General features: G+C 41.7%; 1 non-coding gene across 1 annotated transcript; it reads left to right on the top strand.

The window, feature by feature from the left end:
• Positions 1 to 15,562: 15,562 nt before the first annotated feature.
• Positions 15,563 to 15,644, top strand: trnal-aag (transfer RNA leucine (anticodon AAG)). The gene has a single exon. It is a non-coding gene; the product is annotated as a tRNA-Leu (tRNA).
• The last annotated feature ends 5,118 nt before the right edge of the window (positions 15,645 to 20,762 follow it).

The raw sequence follows: 20,762 nt of genomic DNA, 5'->3' as shown, positions 1-20,762 counted from the left end.
GAGTCATCTGACGCGTCACAACAATATAGTGAGATAGATGGGGTGGAAGGGAGGTATGGGATCGAGAAGATACGTCAATTTCTGAAGTTGACAAAAGGGAAGAAATATATGCAGGATTACAATGTAACTGATTTTTTCCCTGAACGTGAATTGTTTATTGAATCAGCAAAGTTTCTGATGTCAAAAATTACAGGGGGAGGTTTGAAAAACCCTGAAATTGCTAGACTCAAGAAAGTGGTCACGAGAGTAATAAGTGATGTAAATTCTAAAGAAAATGAAAGAGTTCAGTTGCAGTTTTAACTCTGTAAAGAGATGTGGTGGCTGTATCTTCCTCTGTTTTTTTTTCTTATCCATGAGCAGTTTTAAGATCTCTTCTTTAAACGTAAATGGGGCAAGAGATGTTAAAAAAAGAGCCATGGTGTATGAGTTAATGAGGGGAAAGGGAAGTGACATAATTTTTCTGCAAGAAACGCATAGTAATTTGGAAAATGAAGTTATGTGGCAACAGGAGTGGGGGGGGGACAGTGGTGTGTAGTCATAAAAACTCAAAAAGTGGGGGTGTGGTTATCTTGTTCTCAAAAGGGTTTTTGCCTTTGTCATACGAGGTTGAAGAGGTAGTTGAGGGGAGGTTATTAAAAGTTAGAGCAAGGTATGAAAATATCAATATGTGTCTGATAAATGTATATGCCCCAGTGGTGACAGTTGAGAGGGTATGTTTTTTAGAGACATTATCAAATACCATTGAGAAATGTAACAAAGAAGATTATTTGTTTATTGCTGGGGATTTTAACTGCACAGTTAGCGATTTAGATAGAAATCACCAAGAACCTCATATAGCCTCAAGGACGTTTTTAAAACGCCTTATTGTAACAAATGAACTGTGTGATATTTGGCGGAGTCAACATGAAGGAACAAGGCAGTACACCTGGGCGCATGTGAGAGAGAACATCATCTCTATGGCCAGGTTAGATAGGTTTTATGTTTTTGAGCATCAATCTCAGGTCTGTAAATCAAGTGTGATAACTCCAGTGGGATTTTCTGATCATTGTTTAATAACAGAGGTGGTGTTCATTAACGATGTAAAACCTAAAAGCGCATATTGGCATTTTAATATAACTTTATTGAGTGATGCTCACTTCAGGAACTGTTTCAGGTTTTTTTGGGAGAGGTGGAGGTCTCAAAAGGCCAGTTTTGTATCCCTTCAACAATGGTGGGATATAGGGAAAATCCAGATTCAACAATTTTGTAATCAATACACGAGGAATGTCACCAAGGATATCACCAGATCAATGAAAGCCCTAGAGATTGAAATAGTGGAACTCATGACGTTGGTTGAGACCACAGGAGATCGAGGCCATACTCAGGCCCTCAAGAGGAGAAAAGCTGCATTGGCAGATCTGCTGGGTATCAGAGCACAGGGGGCACTGGTGAGAAGTAAATTTCAGGGCATATCTGAAATGGATGCCTCATCCAAATTTTTCTTTGGTTTAGAGAAAAAGAATGGACAAAGAAAAATTATTAATTGTCTCAAATCAGCTGTTGGACAAGAGCTCACTAGCCCTAGTGAAATTAGAAAGAGGGCAGTAGAGTTCTATGCTGAGCTCTACAAGTGTGAGTACAAAGAGGACAAAACAGTGACACAGCAGTTCTTTGATGGGCTCCCAAAGGTGCCTGCAGAAGCTCAGGTTGAGCTTGAGCAACCATTGTCTTTGCAGGATTTATACACTGCATTAAAAGGCATGGAAAATGGAAGGGCACCAGGCATTGATGGGCTTCCCGTTGACTTTTTTAAGTCTTTTTGGGCTACAGTGCCTTGCGAAAGTATTCGGCCCCCTTGAACTTTGCGACCTTTTGCCACATTTCAGGCTTCAAACATAAAGATATAAAACTGTATTTTTTTTGTGAAGAATCAACAACAAGTGGGACACAATCATGAAGTGGAACGACATTTATTGGATATTTCAAACTTTTTTAACAAATCAAAAACTGAAAAATTGGGCGTGCAAAATTATTCAGCCCCTTTACTTTCAGTGCAGCAAACTCTCTCCAGAAGTTCAGTGAGGATCTCTGAATGATCCAATGTTGACCTAAATGACTAATGATGATAAATACAAACCACCTGTGTGTAATCAAGTCTCCGTATAAATGCACCTGCACTGTGATAGTCTCAGAGGTCTGTTAAAAGCGCAGAGAGCATCATGAAGAACAAGGAACACACCAGGCAGGTCTGAGATACTGTTGTGAAGAAGTTTAAAGCCGGATTTGGATACAAAAATATTTCCCAAGCTTTAAACATCCCAAGGAGCACTGTGCAAGTGATAATATTGAAATGGAAGGAGTATCAGACCACTGCAAATCTACCAAGACCTGGCCGTCCCTCTAAACTTTCAGCTCATACAAGGAGAAGACTGATCAGAGATGCAGCCAAGAGGCCCATGATCACTCTGGATGACCTGCAGAGATCTACAGCTGAGGTGGGAGACTCTGTCCATAGGACAACAATCAGTCGTATATTGCACAAATCTGGCCTTTATGGAAGAGTGGCAAGAAGAAAGACATTTCTTAAAGATATCCATAAAAAGTGTCGTTTAAAGTTTGCCACAAGCCACCTGGGAGACACACCAAACATGTGGAAGAAGGTGCTCTGATCAGATGAAACCAAAATTGAACTTTTTGGCAACAATGCAAAACGTTATGTTTGGCGTAAAAGCAACACAGCTGAACACACCATCCCCACTGTCAAACATGGTGGTGGCAGCATCATGGTTTGGGCCTGCTTTTCTTCAGCAGGGACAGGGAAGATGGTTAAAATTGATGGGAAGATGGATGGAGCCAAATACAGGACCATTCTGGAAGAAAACCTGATGGAGTCTGCAAAAGACCTGAGACTGGGACGGAGATTTGTCTTCCAACAAGACAATGATCCAAAACATAAAGCAAAATCTACAATGGAATGGTTAAAAAATAAACATATCCAGGTGTTAGAATGGCCAAGTCAAAGTCCAGACCTGAATCCAATCGAGAATCTGTGGAAAGAACTGAAAACTGCTGTTCACAAATGCTCTCCATCCAACCTCACTGAGCTCGAGCTGTTTTGCAAGGAGGAAAGGGAAAAAATTTCAGTCTCTCGATGTGCAAAACTGATAGAGACATACCCCAAGCGACTTACAGCTGTAATCGCAGCAAAAGGTGGCGCTACAAAGTATTAACTTAAGGGGGCTGAATAATTTTGCACGCCCAATTTTTCAGTTTTTGATTTGTTAAAAAAGTTTGAAATATCCAATAAATGTCGTTCCACTTCATGATTGTGTCCCACTTGTTGTTGATTCTTCACAAAAAAATACAGTTTTATATCTTTATGTTTGAAGCCTGAAATGTGGCAAAAGGTCGCAAAGTTCAAGGGGGCCGAATACTTTCGCAAGGCACTGTATGTTGGGAGAGGATTGGTTAGAAGTAGCTAATGATAGTTTAACCGGAGGGTTACTACCAATAAGCTGCAGAAGGGCTGTCCTCACCCTACTGCCCAAAAAGGGTGACCCGAGGGAGGTGAAGAACTGGAGGCCGGTGGCTTTATTGTGTACTGATTATGAGATATTGTCAAAGGCTGTGTCCAACAGGCTGAGGGAGGTGATGGGGCAAATCATACATACGGATCAGTCCTACTGTGTTCCTGGCAGGCAGATAGGGGATAACATTTCTCTGATTTGTGATTTTTTGGACGTCTCTAGGGCTATTGGGTTGGATGCTGGTCTAATTTCAATTGATCAGGAAAAGGCATTTGACCGAGTTGAACATCAATATTTATGGCACACGTTTGAGGCGTTTGGGTTCAGCTCTGGTTTTATTGCCATGATAAAGGTGATATATGGTGACATTGAAAGTGTATTGAAAGTTAACGGTGGTTTGAGTGCTCCTTTTAAAGTGTGTAGAGGTATTAGGCAGGGATGTTCTATGTCTGGGATGTTATATGCTATTGCTATAGAGCCACTACTAAATAGCATTAGAAGTCGCATTGCAGGGGTGTGCCTTTCAGAGGATATTCCTCCTATTCGTCTTTCAGCCTATGCTGATGATGTAGTTGTGCTAGTGAAAAATCAAGCGGAGGTAGATAGCTTGAGTCTAATGGTTGATCGTTTTAGGGGAATATCCTCTGCAAAGGTAAATTGGGAAAATAGTTGTGCTTTACAGATTGGAGAATGGTCTGGAGGGATCATGGCTTTGCCAGGGGGGCTAGAATGGTGTAAGGGAGGTTTTAAGTATCTTGGAGTGTATCTAGGAGATGAGGGGACTATGGAAACAAATTGGAGTGGGGTGGTTGAAATGGTGGAAGGGAGGATGAGGAGATGGCGTTGGTTACTATCTCGTATGTCATATAGAGGGCGCACTATTATAGTTAACAAAGTGATTGCCTCTGCACTGTGGCATCGGTTGTCAGTTTTAGAACCACCATCTGGCCTTCTGGCTAAGATACAGGCAATTATTGTGGATTTCTTTTGGGATAAATATCACTGGGTTCCACAAAGTGTTTTGTATTTGTCAAAAGAGGAGGGGGGACAAGGTCTTGTACATCTTGCTAGTAGGGCTGCTGCTTTCCGGTTTCAGTTTATTCAAAGGCTGCTTTATGGACTGGAAAATGTGGTGTGGAGAGGGGTGGCAGGTCTTATATTACAGCGGGTTGGAGGATTAGGTTTAAAGAAGGCTTTATTTCTGGTTGATAGTAGCCAGATTTCTAGGGAGGGAGTACCTCCGTTTTATAGAGGCCTTCTCAGAGTGTGGAGCATAATGAAGGTGTCCAGAAGAACTTCAGCGGAGTCAGTGCATTGGCTGTTGGAGGAACCTCTGGTGTATGGGGCAAGACTGGATTGTACAACTGCAGCTGTTCCACATTTCTCCAAGATTCTGGTGAAGGGGAAAATCATCACCTTAAGACAGTTAATGGCCATGGCTGGGCCCGCCTTAATGGATGGAAGAAGGGTGGCAGAACATTTGGGGATGAGGTCGGAAAGGATTGTCGGACAAATGCTGGGGAGCTGTAGGAAGGCTCTGTCAGCGGAAGAATGGGATATGCTTAGTAGCCACAAGAAGAAGGTGCAAGATGAAGACGTCTCATTTCCAAAACTAGGGATTACACCAAATATCCCAGAGTCAGAAAGAAAGGCGTTATTGCTGGATTTGAGAGGGTTGGAGGAGGTGGGTTTGGATGAGGTGAATGGGAAGGAATTGTATAGGGGGTGTGTCAAGGTGTTGAATAAAGATAAATTGAAAAATAGAAAAGATACTCCATGGAGGGCATTGATGACAAGGTAAAGCCAGCATGGAGAGCACTGTACAAGCCACCGTTACAAAAGGGTACTGGTGATATGCAATGGAGGGTTTTACATGGCATCATTGCAGTTAATGCTTTTGTATCTGTTATTAACTCAGATGTTAGAGATGGATGTCCTTTTTGTAATATAAGAGAAACCATTTTTCACTGTTTTATGGAGTGTGAGAGGATAAAACCGCTATTGGAAATGTTGGAATCTTTGTTTAAAGCTGTAGGGGAGTTTTTCAATAACACTGTTTTTATTTTGGGGTTTCAATATAGTAAACAACAGAAAAGAAAATGTCAAATGTTAAATATTTTGGGACAAGCTAAGATGTCAATTTTTCTGAGTAGGAAACATAAGATAGAAACGGGATATGGGCAGGATGTAAGATGTGTTTTTAAAGGTTTAGTGAAAGCAAGAATAAAATTAGATTTTGAGTTCTTTTCAGCTGTAAAAGATCTCCTATTATTTGAGGAGAAGTGGGCTTACGAAGGAGCGCTTTGTTTTGTAGAGGAGGGGAAATTATTTTTTGCTGCTGAAATAAGTTGAATGTATATGTTATGTATTTATTTTTGTTTAGGAATTACATTTGTTATTTCATTTCTGAAAAGGCAGTGTGTCATTATTTATGTTAACACTTGAGTAAAAAATAAAGGTTTTATAAAAACTCAAACTCTCTCTCTCTCTCTCTCTCCTTCTCTCTCTCTCTCTCTCTCTCTCTCTCTCTCTCTCTCACACACACATCTTCCACTTTTTGATAATATATGCTTTTATTTGCCATTCCATATGACCTACTCTTTCACATGTAACATGTATGTTATTTACAGAAGTGATCTGTTAATCAGTAGGCCTATATTTCATACCATGTTCGTAACATATTTGCTTTTAAATTCTCCACAGGAATCTCAGGCCTGAAGGGAGAGGCTTCAGTGCCCTAATGCGTGTAAATTAAGTTATTTTGGATACATGTGAGGGAGACTGTGGGTGTTATATGTATATATAACACATATGGAATAACGTAGTAACCAAAAAAGTGTTAAACAAATAAAAAAATATTTGAGATTTGAGATTTTTCAAAGTAGCCTCCCTTTGCCTTGATGACAGCTTTGCACACTTCAAAAATCAAATCAAATGTTCTTGGTCACATAAACATGGTTAGCAGATGTTAATGGTCACAGACACATGGTTAGCAGATGTTAATGGTCACATAAACATGGTTAGCAGATGTTAATGGTCACATAAACATGGTTAGCAGATGTTAATGGTCACATAAACATGGTTAGCAGATGTTAATGGTCACATAAACATGGTTAGCAGATGTTAATGGTCACATAAACATGGTTAGCAGATGTTAATGGTCACATAAACATGGTTAGCAGATGTTAATGGTCACATAAACATGGTTAGCAGATGTTAATGGTCACATAAACATGGTTAGCAGCTGTTAATGCAAGGGTAGCGACATGCTTGTGTTTCTAGTTTTGACAGTGCAGTAATCTAACAAATTCACAACTACCTAATACACTCAAATGTAAAGGGATGGAATCAGAATATGTACATATAAATATATGGATGAGCGATGGCCGAGAGGCATAGGCAAGATGCAATAGATGGTATAAAATAAAGTATGTACATATGAGATGAGTAATGTAAGATATGTAAACATTAAAGTGCCATTTTTTAAACGTGACTAGTGATCCATTTATTAAAGTGGCTAATGATTTGAGTATGTATCTGTGTTAGTGATGTTTTTTTAACAGTCTGATGGCCTTGAGATAGAAGCTGTTTTTTCAGTCTCTCTGTCCCAGCTTTGATGTACCTATACTGACCTTGTCTCCTGGATGGTAGTGGGACGAACAGCCAGTGGCTCGGATGGTTGTTGTCCTTGATGATCTTTTTGGCCTTCCTGTGACATCGTGTGCTGTAAGTGTCCTGGGGGGCAGGTAGTTTGCCCCCGGTGATACGTTGGGCAGACCGCACCACCCTCTGGAGAGCATTGCAATTGAGGAAGGTGCTGTTGCCGTACCTGGTAGTTATATAGCCCGACAGGATGCTCTCAACTGTGCATCTGTTAAAGTTTGTGAGGGTTTTAGGTGACAAGCCAAATTTCTTCAGCCTCGTGAGGTTGAAGAGGTGCTGTTGCACCTTCTTCACCACACTGTCTGTGTGGGTGGACCATTTCAGTTTGTCCGTGATGTGTACGCCGATTAACTTAAAACTGTCCTGTCGATGTGGATAGGGGAGTGCTACCTCTGCTGTTTTCTGAAGTCCACGATCATCTCTACTTTCCGGCTACCCGGATAAAGCACGAAATAAGCTTCAGTTAGTGCTAAGCACGGCTGCTAGAATCTTGACTAGAACCAAAAAAATTAATTATATTACTCCAGCGCAAGCCTCTCTACACTGGCTTCCTGTTAAGGAAAGGGCTGATTTCAAGGTTTTACTGTTAACCTACAAAGCATTATGGGCTTGCTCCTACCTATCTTTCCGATTTGGTACTGCCATACATACCTACACATACGCTACGGTCACAAGACGCAGGCCTCCTAACTGTCCCTAGAATTTCTAAGCAAACAGCTGGAGGCAGGGCTTTCTCCTATAGAGCTCCATTTTATGGTATGGTTTGCCTACCCATGTGAGAGATGCAGACTCGGTCTCAACTTTTAAGTCTTTATTGAAGACTCGTCTCTTCAATAGGTCCTACGATTGAGTGTAGTCTGGCCCAGGAGTGTGAAGGTGTACGGAAAGGCACTGGAGCAATGAACCGCCCTTGCTGCCTCTGCCTGTCCGGTTCCCCTCTCTCCACTGGGATTCTCTGCCTCTAACCCTATTACAGGGGCTGAGTCACTGGTGCTCTTCTATGCCATCCCTAAGGGGTGCATCACTTGAGTGGGTTGAATCACTGACGTGATCTTCCTGTCTGGGTTGGCACCCCCCTTGGGTTGTGCCGTGGCGGAGATCTTTGTGGGCTATTCTTGGTTGAAGATATCCCTCTAGTGGTGTGGGGGCTGTGATTTGGCAAAGTGGGTGGGGTTATATCCTGCCTGTTTGGCCCTGTCCGGGGTTATCATCGGATGGGGCCACAGTGTCTCCCGACCCCTCCTGTCACAGCCTCCAGTGTTTATGCTGCAGTAGTTTATGTGTCGGGGGGCTAGGGTCAGTCTGTTATATCCGGAGTATTTCTGGAGTATGTCTCCTGTGTCCTGTGTGAATTTAAGTATGCTCTCTCTAATTCTTTCTTTCTCTCTCTCGGAGGACCTGAGCCCTAGGATCATGCATCAGGAATACCTGGCCTGATGACTCCTTGCTGTCCCCAGTCCACCTGGCCGTGCTGCTGCTCCAGTTTCAACTGTTCTGCCTGTGGCTATGGAACCCTGACCTGTTCACCGGACGTACTACCTGTCCCAGACCTGCTGTTTTCAACTCTCTAGAGACAGCAGGAGCGGTAGAGATACTCTGAATGATCGGCTATGAAAAGCCAACTGGCATTTACTCCTGAGGTGCTGACCTGTTGCACCCTCAACAACTACTGTGATTATTATTATTTGACCATGCTGGTCATTTATGAACATTTGAACATCTTGGCCATGTTCTGTTATAATCTCCACCCGGCACAGCCAGAAGAGTACTGGCCACCCCTCATATCCTGGTTCCTCTCTAGGTTTCTTCCTAGGATCTGGCCTTTCTAGGGAGTTTTTCCTAGCCACTGTGCTTCTACACCTGCATTGCTTGCTGTTTGGGGTTTTAGACTGGGTTTCTGTACAGCACTTTGAGATATCAGCTGATGTACGAAGGGCTTTATAATTGTATTTTTCTTTATTTGACCTCCTTTGTTTTGTTGGCGTTGAGTGAGAGGTTGTTTTCCTGACACCACACTCCGAGGGCCCTCGCCTCCTCCCTGTAGGCTGTCTCGTCGTTGTTGGTAATCAAGCCCACTACTGATGTGTCATCTGCAAACTTGATGATTGAGTTGGAGGCGTGCATGATTGCGCAGTCATGGGTGAACAGGGAGTACAGGAGAGGGCTGAGAACCCTTGTGGGTCCCCAGTGTTGAGGATCAGCGAAGTTAAGAAGGAACGGTGGGCCCACAGTCCTTGGTAGTGGGCCGTGTCGGTGGCACTGTATTATCCTCAAAGCGGGCAAAGAAGGTGTTTAGTTTGTCTGGAAGACATCGGCGTTCGTGACGTGGCTGGTTTTCTTTTTGTAGTCTGTAATTGGCTGTAGACCCTGCCACATACGTCTCGTGTCTGAGCCGTTGAATTGCAACTCCACTTTGTTCGTATACCGACATTTCGCTTGTTTGATTGCCTTGCTGAGGGATTAACTACACTATTTATATTCGGCCATATTACTAGTCATCTTTCCATGGTTGAATGCGGTGGTTTGCGCTCTCAGTTTTGCGCGAATGCCGCCATCTATCCACGGTTTCTGGTTAGGGTGGGTTTTAATAGTCACAGTGGGTACAACATCTCCTATGTACTTCCTTATAAACTCCCTCACCAAGTAAGCGTATAAATCGATGTTATTCTCTGAGGCTTCCTGGAACATTTCCCAGTCCGCGTGATCAAAACAATCTTGAAGCGTGGATTCCGATTGGTCAGACCAGCGTTGAATGGGTCTAGTCACGGGTACATCCTGTTTGAGTTTCTGCCTGTAGGACGGTAGGAGCAAGGTGGTCGGATTTGCCGAAGGGAGGGCGGGGGGAGGGCCTTGTATGCATCCCGGAAGTTAGAGTAGCAGTGGTCCAGTGTATTGCCTGTGCGGGTGCTACAGTCAATGTGCTGATAGAATTTAGATGGCCAAGTTCTCATTACTTTAAGACGCGAAGATCAGTCAATACGTAAAATTTCAAGTGTAGTCGCTGGGGTGGCAGCGTATACTAGTGGTTAGAGCGTTGGACTAGTAACCAAAAGGTTGCAAGTTCAAATCCTTAAGCTGACAAGGTACAAATCTGTCGTTCTTCCCCTGAACAGTCAGTTAACCCACTAGGCTGTCATTGAAAATAAGAATTTGTTCTTAACTGACTTGCCTAGTTAAATAAAGGTTTAAAAAAAGGTGCTATGATGAAAATTGCTCTCATGAGGACCGCCACAGGAAAGGAAGACCCAGAGTTACCTCTGCTGCAGAGGATAACTTCATTAGAGTTAACTGCACCTCAGATTTCAGCCCAAATAAATGCTTCACAGAGTTCAAGTAACATACACATCTCAACATCCACTGTTCAGAGGAGACTGTGTGAATCAGTCCTTCATGGTTGAATTGCTGAAAAGAAACTACGCTGCTCAAAAAATAAAAGGGAACACTTAAACAACACAATGTAACTCCAAGTCAATCACACTTCTGTGAAATCAAACTGTCCACGTAGGAAGCAACACTGATTGACAAAACATTTCACATGCTGTTGTGCAAATGGAATAGACAACAGGTGGAAATTATTGGCAATTAGCAAGACACCCCCAATAAATGAGTGGTTCTGCAGGTGGTGACCACAGACCATTTCTTGCTTCCTGGCTGATGTTTTGGTCACTTTTGAATGCTGGCGGTGCTTTCACTCTAGTGGTAGCATGAGACGGAGTCTACAACCCACACAAGTGGCTCAAGTAGTGCAGCTCATCCAGGATGGCACATCAATGTGAGCTGTGGCAAGAATGTTTGCTGTGTCTGTCAGCGTAGTGTCCAGAGCATGGAGGCGCTACCAGGAGACAGGCCAGTACATCAGGAGACGTGGAGGAGGCCGTAGGAGGGCAACAACCCAGCAGCAGGACCGCTACCTCCGCCTTTGTGCAAGGAGGGCAGGAGGAGCACTGCCAGAGCCCTGCAAAATGACCTCCAGCAGGCCACAAATGTGCATGTGTCTGCTCAAACGGTCAAAAACAGACTCCATGAGGGTGGTATGAGGGCCCGACGTCCACAGGTGGGGGTTGTGCTCACAGCCCAACACCGTGCAGGACGTTTGGAATTTGCCAGAGGACACCAAGATTGGCAAATTCGCCACTGGCGCCCTGTGCTCTTCACAGATGAAAGCAGGTTCACACTGAGCACATGTGACAGACGTGACAGAGTCTGGAGACGCCGTGGAGAACGTTCTCCTGCCTGCAACATCCTCCAGCATGACCGGTTTGGCGGTGGGTCAGTCATGGTGTGGGGTGGCATTTCTTTGGGGAGCCGCACAGCACTCCATGTGCTCGCCAGAGGTAGCCTGACTGCCATTAGGTACAGAGATGAGATCCTCAGACCCCTTGTGAGACCATATGCTGGTGCGGTTGGCCCTGGGTTCCTCCTAATGCAAGACAATGCTAGACCTCATGTGGCTGGAGTGTGTCAGCAGTTCCTGCAAGAGGAAGGCATTGATGCTATGGACTGGCCCGCCCGTTCCCCAGACCTGAATCAAATTGAGCACATCTGGGACATCATGTCTCGCTCCATTCACGTTGCACCACAGACTGTCCAGTAGTTGGCGGATGCTTTAGTCCAGGTCTGGGAGGAGATCCCTCAGGAGACCATCCGCCACCTCATCAGGAGCATGCCCAGGCGTTGTAGGGAGGTCATACAGGCACGTGGAGGCCACACACACTACTGAGCCTCATTTTGACTTGTTTTAAGGACATTACATCAAAGTTGGATCAGCATGTTGTGTGGTTTTCCACTTTAATTTTGAGTGTGACTCCAAATCCAGACCTCCATGGGTTGATAAATGTGATTTCCATTGATAATTTTTGTTTGATTTTGTTGTCAGCACATTCAACTATGTAAAGAAAAAAGTATTTAATAAGAATATTTCATTCATTCAGATCTAGGATGTGTTATTTTAGTGTTTCCTTTATTTTTTGAGCAGTGTACTACTAAGGGATACCAAGAATAAGAATGGACTGGCTTGGGCCAAGAAACAAAAGTAATGGACATTAGAGCCGTGGAAATCTGGCTTTTGGTCTGATGAATCCAAATGTGAGATTTTTGGCTCCAACCGCCGTGTCTTTGTGAAACAACTATGAACAGATTTAGTGAGCATAGCCTTGCTATTGAGAATGGTCGCCGTAGGCAGACCTGGCTCTCAAGAGAAGACAGGGTATGTGCACACTGCCCAAAAAATGAGTTGGAAACTGAGCTGCAATTTCTAACCTCCTGCCAAATGTATGACCATATTAGAGACACATATTTCCCTCAGATTACACAGATCCATAAAGAATTCGAAAACAAACCCAATCTTGATAAATATGTATTGGGTGAAGTACCACAGTGTGCCATCAGAAAAGGGCAACCAGTGGAGAACAAACACCATTGTAAATACAACCCAGATGTATGTTAATGTATTTTACCTTTTGTACTTTAACTATTTGTACATCGTTACAACACTGTAGATAGACATAATATGACATTTGAAATGTTCCTATTCCTTTGAAACATTTATGAGTGTAAAGTTTACTTTTAATTTTTTATTGTTTATTTCACTGTTGTTTATTATCTACTTCACTTGCTTTGGCAATTTAAACATATGTTTGCCATGACAATAAAGCCTATTGAATTGAATTGAGTTACACACAGTGTGAGAGAGAAAGTTACACAGTGTGAGAAAGAGAGAGTTACACAGAATGTGTGAGAGAAAGAGAGAATTACACAGAATGTGAGAGAGTTACACTGAATGTGAAAGAGAGAGTTACACAGAATGTGAGAAAGAGAAAGTTACACAGAATGTGAGAGAGAGAGAGTTACTTCTGTGAGTGTAATGTTCACTGTTCATTTTTATTGTTTATTTCACTTTTGTATATTATCTACTTCACTTGCTTTGGCAATGTTAACATATGTTTCCATTGCCAATAAAGCTCCTTAAATTGAATTGAATTGAGTTACACCGAATGTCAAAGAGCGAGAGAATTACACGGAATGTGAGACAGAAAGAGAGAGTTAAACAGAATGTGAGAGACATAAAGAGAGAGTTAAACAGAATGTGAGACAGAAAGAGAGAGTTAAACAGAATGTGAGACAGAATGAGAGAGTTAAACAGAATGTGAGACAGAAAGAGAGAGTTAAACAGCATGTGAGACAGAAAGAGAGCGTTAAACAGAATGTGAGACAGAAAGAGAGAGTTACACGGAATGTGAGACAGAAAGAGAGAGTTAAACAGAATGTGAGACAGAAAGAGAGAGTTAAACAGAATGTGAGACAGAAAGAGAGAGTTACACGGAATGTGAGACAGAAAGAGAGAGTTAAACAGAATGTGAGACAGAAAGAGAGAGTTACACGGAATGTGAGACAGAAAGAGAGAGTTAAACAGAATGTGAGACAGAAAGAGAGAGTTACACGGAATGTGAGACAGAAAGAGAGAGTTAAACAGAATGTGAAAGAGAAAGAGAGAGTCCCATATCTACTGGGTTAAATTCCACAATGTGCCATCACAGCAGCAAGATTTGTGACCTGTTTCCACGAGAAAAAGGCAACCAGTGAAGAACACACACCATTGTAAATACAACCCATATTTATGCTTATTTATTTTATCTTGTGTCCTTTACCATTTGTACACTATTAAAACACTGTATATATATATATATAATATGACATTTGTAATGTCTTTATTGTTTTGAAACTTCTGTATGTGTAATGTTTACTGTTAATTTTTATTGTTTTTTTTTTCACTTTATATATTCACTTTATATATTATCTACCTCACTTGCTTTGGCAATGTTAACACATGTTTCCCATGCCAATAAAGCCCTTGAATTGAATTGAATTGAGTGGTAGTGAGGAGGAAAAGAAGAATAGGTTAGCTACGTAAATAGAACGGTGATTATCATAACAATCAGTCTATTAGACTTCAGGCTAGGAATGGCTTCAGGACTAAATGGTCGCTACCTCTCAGCATACAGCAGCAACGCACCACGAGGAATTGAGACAGTCACGAGTCACTATGACACAAATCACAACTAGGCTACGTCATTGTGCACTATTTTATGCTCAGGCTGAGGATAAAGCATTATGTTTATCCTCCAAGGTTATTGAGTCACAAGTAATGTTATGTGATTACTTGATTATTAATAACTACTGCATCAGTATGTATCATATTAGCAAGCTTTTCTGGCTGCAGAAATATCTAGTTTTCTTAATGTAAGGTTGTTGTGTTGTTTGTTCACGTTGTGTCGTTTAAGCATAATGAGGTAACTTTAATAAAATACACTTAGACATCATCAAGTAATCATGATTTATAGATTGGCATGGTAAAGGTTCTGTCGAGCGGCAAGATGTTCTTTACCATTCTGGCCATCAGATTTGCCACCAATGCTCCTTATAGGACACGTCACTGCACTCTACTCTCCTCTTTAAACTGGTCATCTCTGTAAACCCGTCACAAGACCCACTGGTTGATGCTTATTTATAAAACCCTCTTAGGCCTCACTGCCCCCTATCTGAGATACCTACTGCAGCCCTCATCCTCCACATACAACACCCATTCTGCCAGTCACATTCTATTAAAGGTCCCCAAAGCACACACATCCCTGGGTTGCTCCTCTTTTCAGGTCTCTGCAGCTAGTGACTGGAATGAGCTGCAACAAACACTCAAACTGGACAATTTTATCTCAATCTCATCATTCAAAGACTCAATCATGGACACTCTTATTGACAATTGTGGCTGCCTCACGTGATTTATTGTTGTCTCTACCTTCTTGCCCTTGGAGCTGTTGTCTGTGCCCAATAATGTTTGTACCATGTTTTGAACTGCTACAATGTTGTGCTTCTGCCATGTTGTGTTGCTACCATGTTGTTGTAATACTGTGTTGCTACCATGCTGTGTTTTCATGTGTTGCTGCCATGCTATGTTGTTGTCTTAGGTCTCTATTTTAGTGTTGTGGTGTCTCTCTTTTCATGATGTGGCTTTGTTTCTTATTTTATTTTTAATCCCAGCCCCCGTCCCAGAAGGAGGCCTTTGTAAATAATGATTTGTTCTTAACTGACTTGCCTTGTTAAATAAAGGTTAAATAAAAATAAATACAAAATAAAAAGTTGACCTTGCCCGATTGGTGCGTGATAGTTATTACACTGCCTCTTCAACCAGTAGATGGCGGCAGTGTACAAGGTTGGTGTTTCTGCGTTCTGAATAAACACACGTTTTCAGTACCATTGAAAAGTAGTGGGATAGGTCTACTGATTTTGAAGTGATAGTCAGACGAGGTAAAACTTTCCCATCAAATAAACTATTGGGTAGAAATATATTCCCTACTTTTGCTGAGTTAAATACCCAAACCCAACACACATATTTCATCGGTAGCGTGGCCGAGCGGTCTAAGGCGCTGGATTAAGGCTCCAGTCTCTTCGGAGGCGCGGGTTCGAATCCCGCCGCTGCCAGTTGCTTTTTGTTTGACATTTTGAAAAAATATTTATATAGTTACTACTGTAATCAATTATATTTCATGTGCATACGTCACGCACTTCAATACAAAATGTAGAACGTGTTTCTCCAGTGGTGCATTGTCCAGACTTTATAAACATGCGGTACTCCGTGGTGTATTGATTCTTGAGCAGTACATTTAAATGTGTTGTCAACGCTAGGCACAGAAACATAATTCACTTCTGCCCAGAGAAAGGGCAATATTTAGACATTTAAAGATATCTACTAACCATATTAGAAAGCTATAGCTATGTGAGACACGTTATTTGTACGTTGGCACGTAGATAACTAGCTATAAAGGGAGGGACAAATAGTTTTAAAGCTAGTAACTAACGTTAACTAGCTCTGGTCTTTCGTGCTACAGACAACGAGTTGCTATTCCATTTATCATTTCATAGAGGATATACTTTAGTAGCTAACTTGCCGAAGTAACGATGTGCCTAGAGTGCTGGATAATTTGTATATGTGTGTGAAGGGTGTCATTTTTCCAAAATAGGAAAAGGAGCTTTGGTCACTTTTCTGAGAAGGGCAGCTACAGCTATGGCGAGTGGGTGTGTCGAAAGCGCTCCACTATAGGTTAGACAAAATATATTAAGAACTAACCCAAGATAGTTCATCTGTGTTGTATACAGTAGGAGAACATGAAGCATACTGGGCAGAACCAGGAAGCAGGTGGGCAAAGCCAGGCACGAGATAGCGAGATACTATTGGCGCGTTGTAGCATGTATTTGCATATTTATATTAGGGAACGCCTCTTGGGAAGTACGCGTCTGCACAAACTCCATTCGCCCTTGCACTCCTTCTAGTGAGGAAACTTTCTGAACTGGCGGGTATAGCCCCTGTGATGGGTTTCCCCTTCTGTCTGTGGTTAGACGGTTTTGATTGAGCTGTGTTTCTTACCACGCAGCTACAACTACCGTACATTATACTGCGAGAGTTTGCACTTGTGTTTTGAAGCCAGAGAATGAGTCGTATTTCACAAATAATTTGACATTTTCAATTATAAAAAAAAAATGATAAAAAAATAAATAAAAGTACTGTTTCTTCATGCGTTGTATGAGTGTGCTTACTGTGACCCTGATACTAGGTACTTTAGCTACTTTCCTAACCGTTGCCGGTGTTGTGCCGAAAAGCTCCCGCTGCCAGAATTCTCCCCCAACCCCGACTTGCTTGAACACGCAGGTACTCAATTATTCATTGCTGCGACTTGCTTGCTAGTTGAGATTTCTGATTACGTTGGGCTGCCTTTCATTAATTTTATTTTTTTTATGTCGGTTTGATATCGGGGGAGGCACTAGTAATGTCTGCAGTTTCGGTTTTTCTATTTGTTTCAAGTGTTTTTGTCTATAAATACACCTTTTTGACAAAATTGGTCATCTCTCCCATATCTTATTCAACTAGTAGTTGTTCTGAAATGTTTATTGCTAGCCTACATTTTACTCCCGGCTCTATGTTTAATATAACACATTATTAATTTCGGTTGTCAATTCTGACGTGAAGTTTGTTCAATAGAAAGTACTTGACTCTGATGTGTGCCAAAGAAAGAAGGGGAAGGATTTCGGCAAGGCTATTTTCTATATTTTTTTCCCCTATCTTTTTTCTATCTGCCTATCAGGACTAGGTTAAGCTGGAGTTCCATGCGATATCACCTGGAAAACTTTCCATAAAAATTTGACTAAATGTTCAGTCGAGCTGTTGCAGCTATCCAATATTTGTTTGTTATTTATTGTTATTTATATTTGATTTATTGTCATTTTACATCTTATTATGCAAAGATCGACATTTATATTTCTTATTTAATGTTTGTTAACAAACGTAACTTTCTGTGATGTTTTTGTGTTACTGTGTGATAATATTTGTCTATTATCATTATTTTTCTTAAACATTACAAAATGTTTCTAAAATAAATGTTTACGTTTCTTTATACTTTAATTTTGCTTTCTGTGGCACACACTACTGGTCAACATGAGCTACCAAAATGATTATGAGGTGTGCCAGGCCTTGCAGTCCCAAGATAGAATTGGGGCGAGGAGGGGATTTCGACAAGAAAATAGCCTTTGCAAACTCCCAATCACGGCCAGTTGTGATACAGCCTGGAATAAAACCAGAGTATGTAGTGACGCCTTTCGCTCTGAGATGCAGTGCCTTAGACCGGTGCAACACTCGGGAGCTCCTGGTGTTGTTGCCGTTCATTCCCTCCCCATTGAGCAATCAATATTTGTTGTTTATTATGTAGGCTGCGGTCTTACTTGATATACAATAATGGGAGGGAAAGAAAAGGCAGTGATACCCAGTCGGAAGCTTAATTATCGAGGTCAGATCTCAGGTTGGAAGGCATGTCCATACAACACCAGTGTACTGGTCGCCGGTTTGTTGACTCGACGTGCAAACCAGTGTATGTAGTTCTGTCCTTGAGCTGTTCTTATCTGATGATGTTCTGTATTATGTCATTCTGTATTATGTTTCATGTTTTGTGTGAACTCCAGGAAAAGTAGCTGCTGCTTTTGCAACAGCTAATGGGGACCCTAATAAAATACCAAATAGGCCACACAAAACAGTCTTGAGTGGTAACAATTATGACAAACCAGCTGACTCGTTTTCCTTTCAACACACCCAATCGCCCATATTCCGGTTGCCATCTCGTTTTGGATCAATGGAAAAAAGATAGAGAACTACAGTGCAACCTCACGAAAGTGCAAAACCATGGATAAAACAACCACTCAGCTGGAGGAGACAATCTCCAATGCTGAACGGTCCAATATAAGATGTTGCCTGTACGAACTGACTGAATACAACGTTGTGGACGTAAAACAAAAAGTAAGTGACATTTGTCAGAAGCTAGCGCCCGGTCTTGGTGTGAGTCAGCGAGACCGTCGACATCGCACACAGGCTGGGCAGGCGAGACAACAACAATTCAGTTAAGTAGTTAATTACTTTTGCTGTTGTTACTTTTTATATCCTTTAACACAATGGGTTTACAGGATATTGTAAAAAGAAAAACATTTTTTCCTATTTTGTAAAGAGGCAAAGGAAGATTTAATTTTCTTTAAAAAAAATGGCATTCATACTCAGAGGATGTGCAATTTTGGAAAAACCAGTGGGGACTATCAATGAGCTGTGGTTATCACATGGTATAAATTATTCTGCAGGGGTCACTATTCTCAAAGAGAAGTATTAACAACTAAGACTTATACAAACTTGACAGCAAATGGCAATTATCTTATTTAACACTGGACATTATCCATTGATGATGATGAGAAATGAGATATAGTGTGAATTATTCATGTTTAAGATTAGAAGATTGGCAATGAGGCATGGCAAGGAACATGCATCGAAAAAGAGATTAAGGATTGTCAGTAAAATTACTTCCTCATCGGAAAGTCAAAACGAAGGTACAGGGTTGAATGATATTCAGCTACGTAAACTGCTCAATGAATGAGATTAAATTTACAAAGAGAAGGCTAGAGGGGCTTTTGTTACATCAAGAAGATAATGTATGGAGGAAGGCGGAAATAATTCATGTTAAGGAAATTACCAATTGATGGAGCTTTGTGAAGATAGTAACATTTCTACATTTTGTGGCTAGTTTTTACAGTAATCTTTACAAACTGACTCTTCACCAAGGAAGTTCAGAAATATACTGAACAAAAATATAAATGCAACAATTTCAACGATTTTACTGAGTTACAGTTCATATAAGGAAATCAGTCTATTGAAATAAATTCATTAGGCCCTAATCTATGGTTTTCACATGATTGGAAAGACAGACATGCATCTGTTGGTCACAGATACCTTTAAAAAAAAAGATAGGGGCGTCCATCAGAAAACCAGTCAGTATCTGGTGTGACCACCATTTGCCTCATGCAGAGCGACACATCTCCTTCACATACTATAGAGTTGATCAGGCTGTTGATTGTGGCCTGTGGAATGTTGTCCCACTACTCTTCAATCGCTGTGCAGTTATTGGCAGGAACTGGAACACGCCGTCCTACAAGTCGCTCCAGAGCATCCCAAACATGCTCAATGGTTTACATATCTGGTGAGTATGCAGCCCATGGAAGAACCAGGGCATTTTCAGCTTCCAGGCATTGTGTATAGATCCTTGCGACATGGGGCCACACATTATCATGCTGAAACATGAGGTGATGGCAGCAGATGAATGGCACGACAAAGGGCCTCAGGATCTCATTACGGTATCTCTGTGCATTCAAATTGCCATCGATAAAATGCAATTGTGTTTGTTGTCTGTAGCTTATGGTTGGACGTACTGCCAAATTTTCAAAAATTATGTGTAACGGCATTCCTCCTCCTCCTCTGAGGAGGAGGAGAAGCGAGAAGGATCGGAGGACCAATGCGCAGCGTGGTAAGTGTCCATAACGTTTATTATAAGATATAAACTGAACACTATGAAAATACAAAACAATAAACGTGACCATGAACGAAACCGAAACAGTACCGTGTGGCAACAAACACAACCACGGAAAACAAACACCCACCACTCAAAAGTGAAACCCAGGCTACCTAAGTATGATTCTCAATCAGAGTCAACTAACAACACCTGCCTCTGATTGAGAACCATACTAGGCTGAACTCAAAACCTAAAACATAGAAAAACACACATAGACTGCCCACCCCAACTCACGCCCTGACCAAACGAAATAAAGACAAAACAAAGGAAATAAAGGTCAGAACGTGACATTGTGGTAGAGAAATTAACATTAAAGTATTTGGCAACAGCTCTGGCGGACATCACTGCAGTCAGCATGCTAATTGCACACTCCCTCAAAACTTGAGACATCTGTGGCAATGTGTTGTGTGACAAAACTGCACAATTTAGAGTGGCCTTTTAATGCCCCCCCCCCCAGCACAAAGTGCACCTGTGTAATGATCATGCTGTTTAATCAGCTTCTTGATATGCCACAGCTGCCAGGTGGATTATCTTGGCAAAGGAGAAATGCTCACTAACAGGGGTGTAAACAAATTTGTGCACAACATTTGAGAGAAATAAGCTTATTGTCCATATGGAATATTTCTTGGCTTTATGTTTTTGTTCAGTGTATTTCAGCCAATTATTA

Source organism: Oncorhynchus mykiss, chromosome 9 (assembly GCF_057628025.1).
Source record: "Oncorhynchus mykiss isolate SJ-2025 chromosome 9, ASM5762802v1, whole genome shotgun sequence".
Taxonomy (NCBI): Eukaryota; Metazoa; Chordata; class Actinopteri; order Salmoniformes; family Salmonidae; genus Oncorhynchus; species Oncorhynchus mykiss.
The sequence above is the reverse complement of the archived record's forward strand: the minus strand, read 5'-3'. Positions and strand labels throughout refer to the sequence as shown.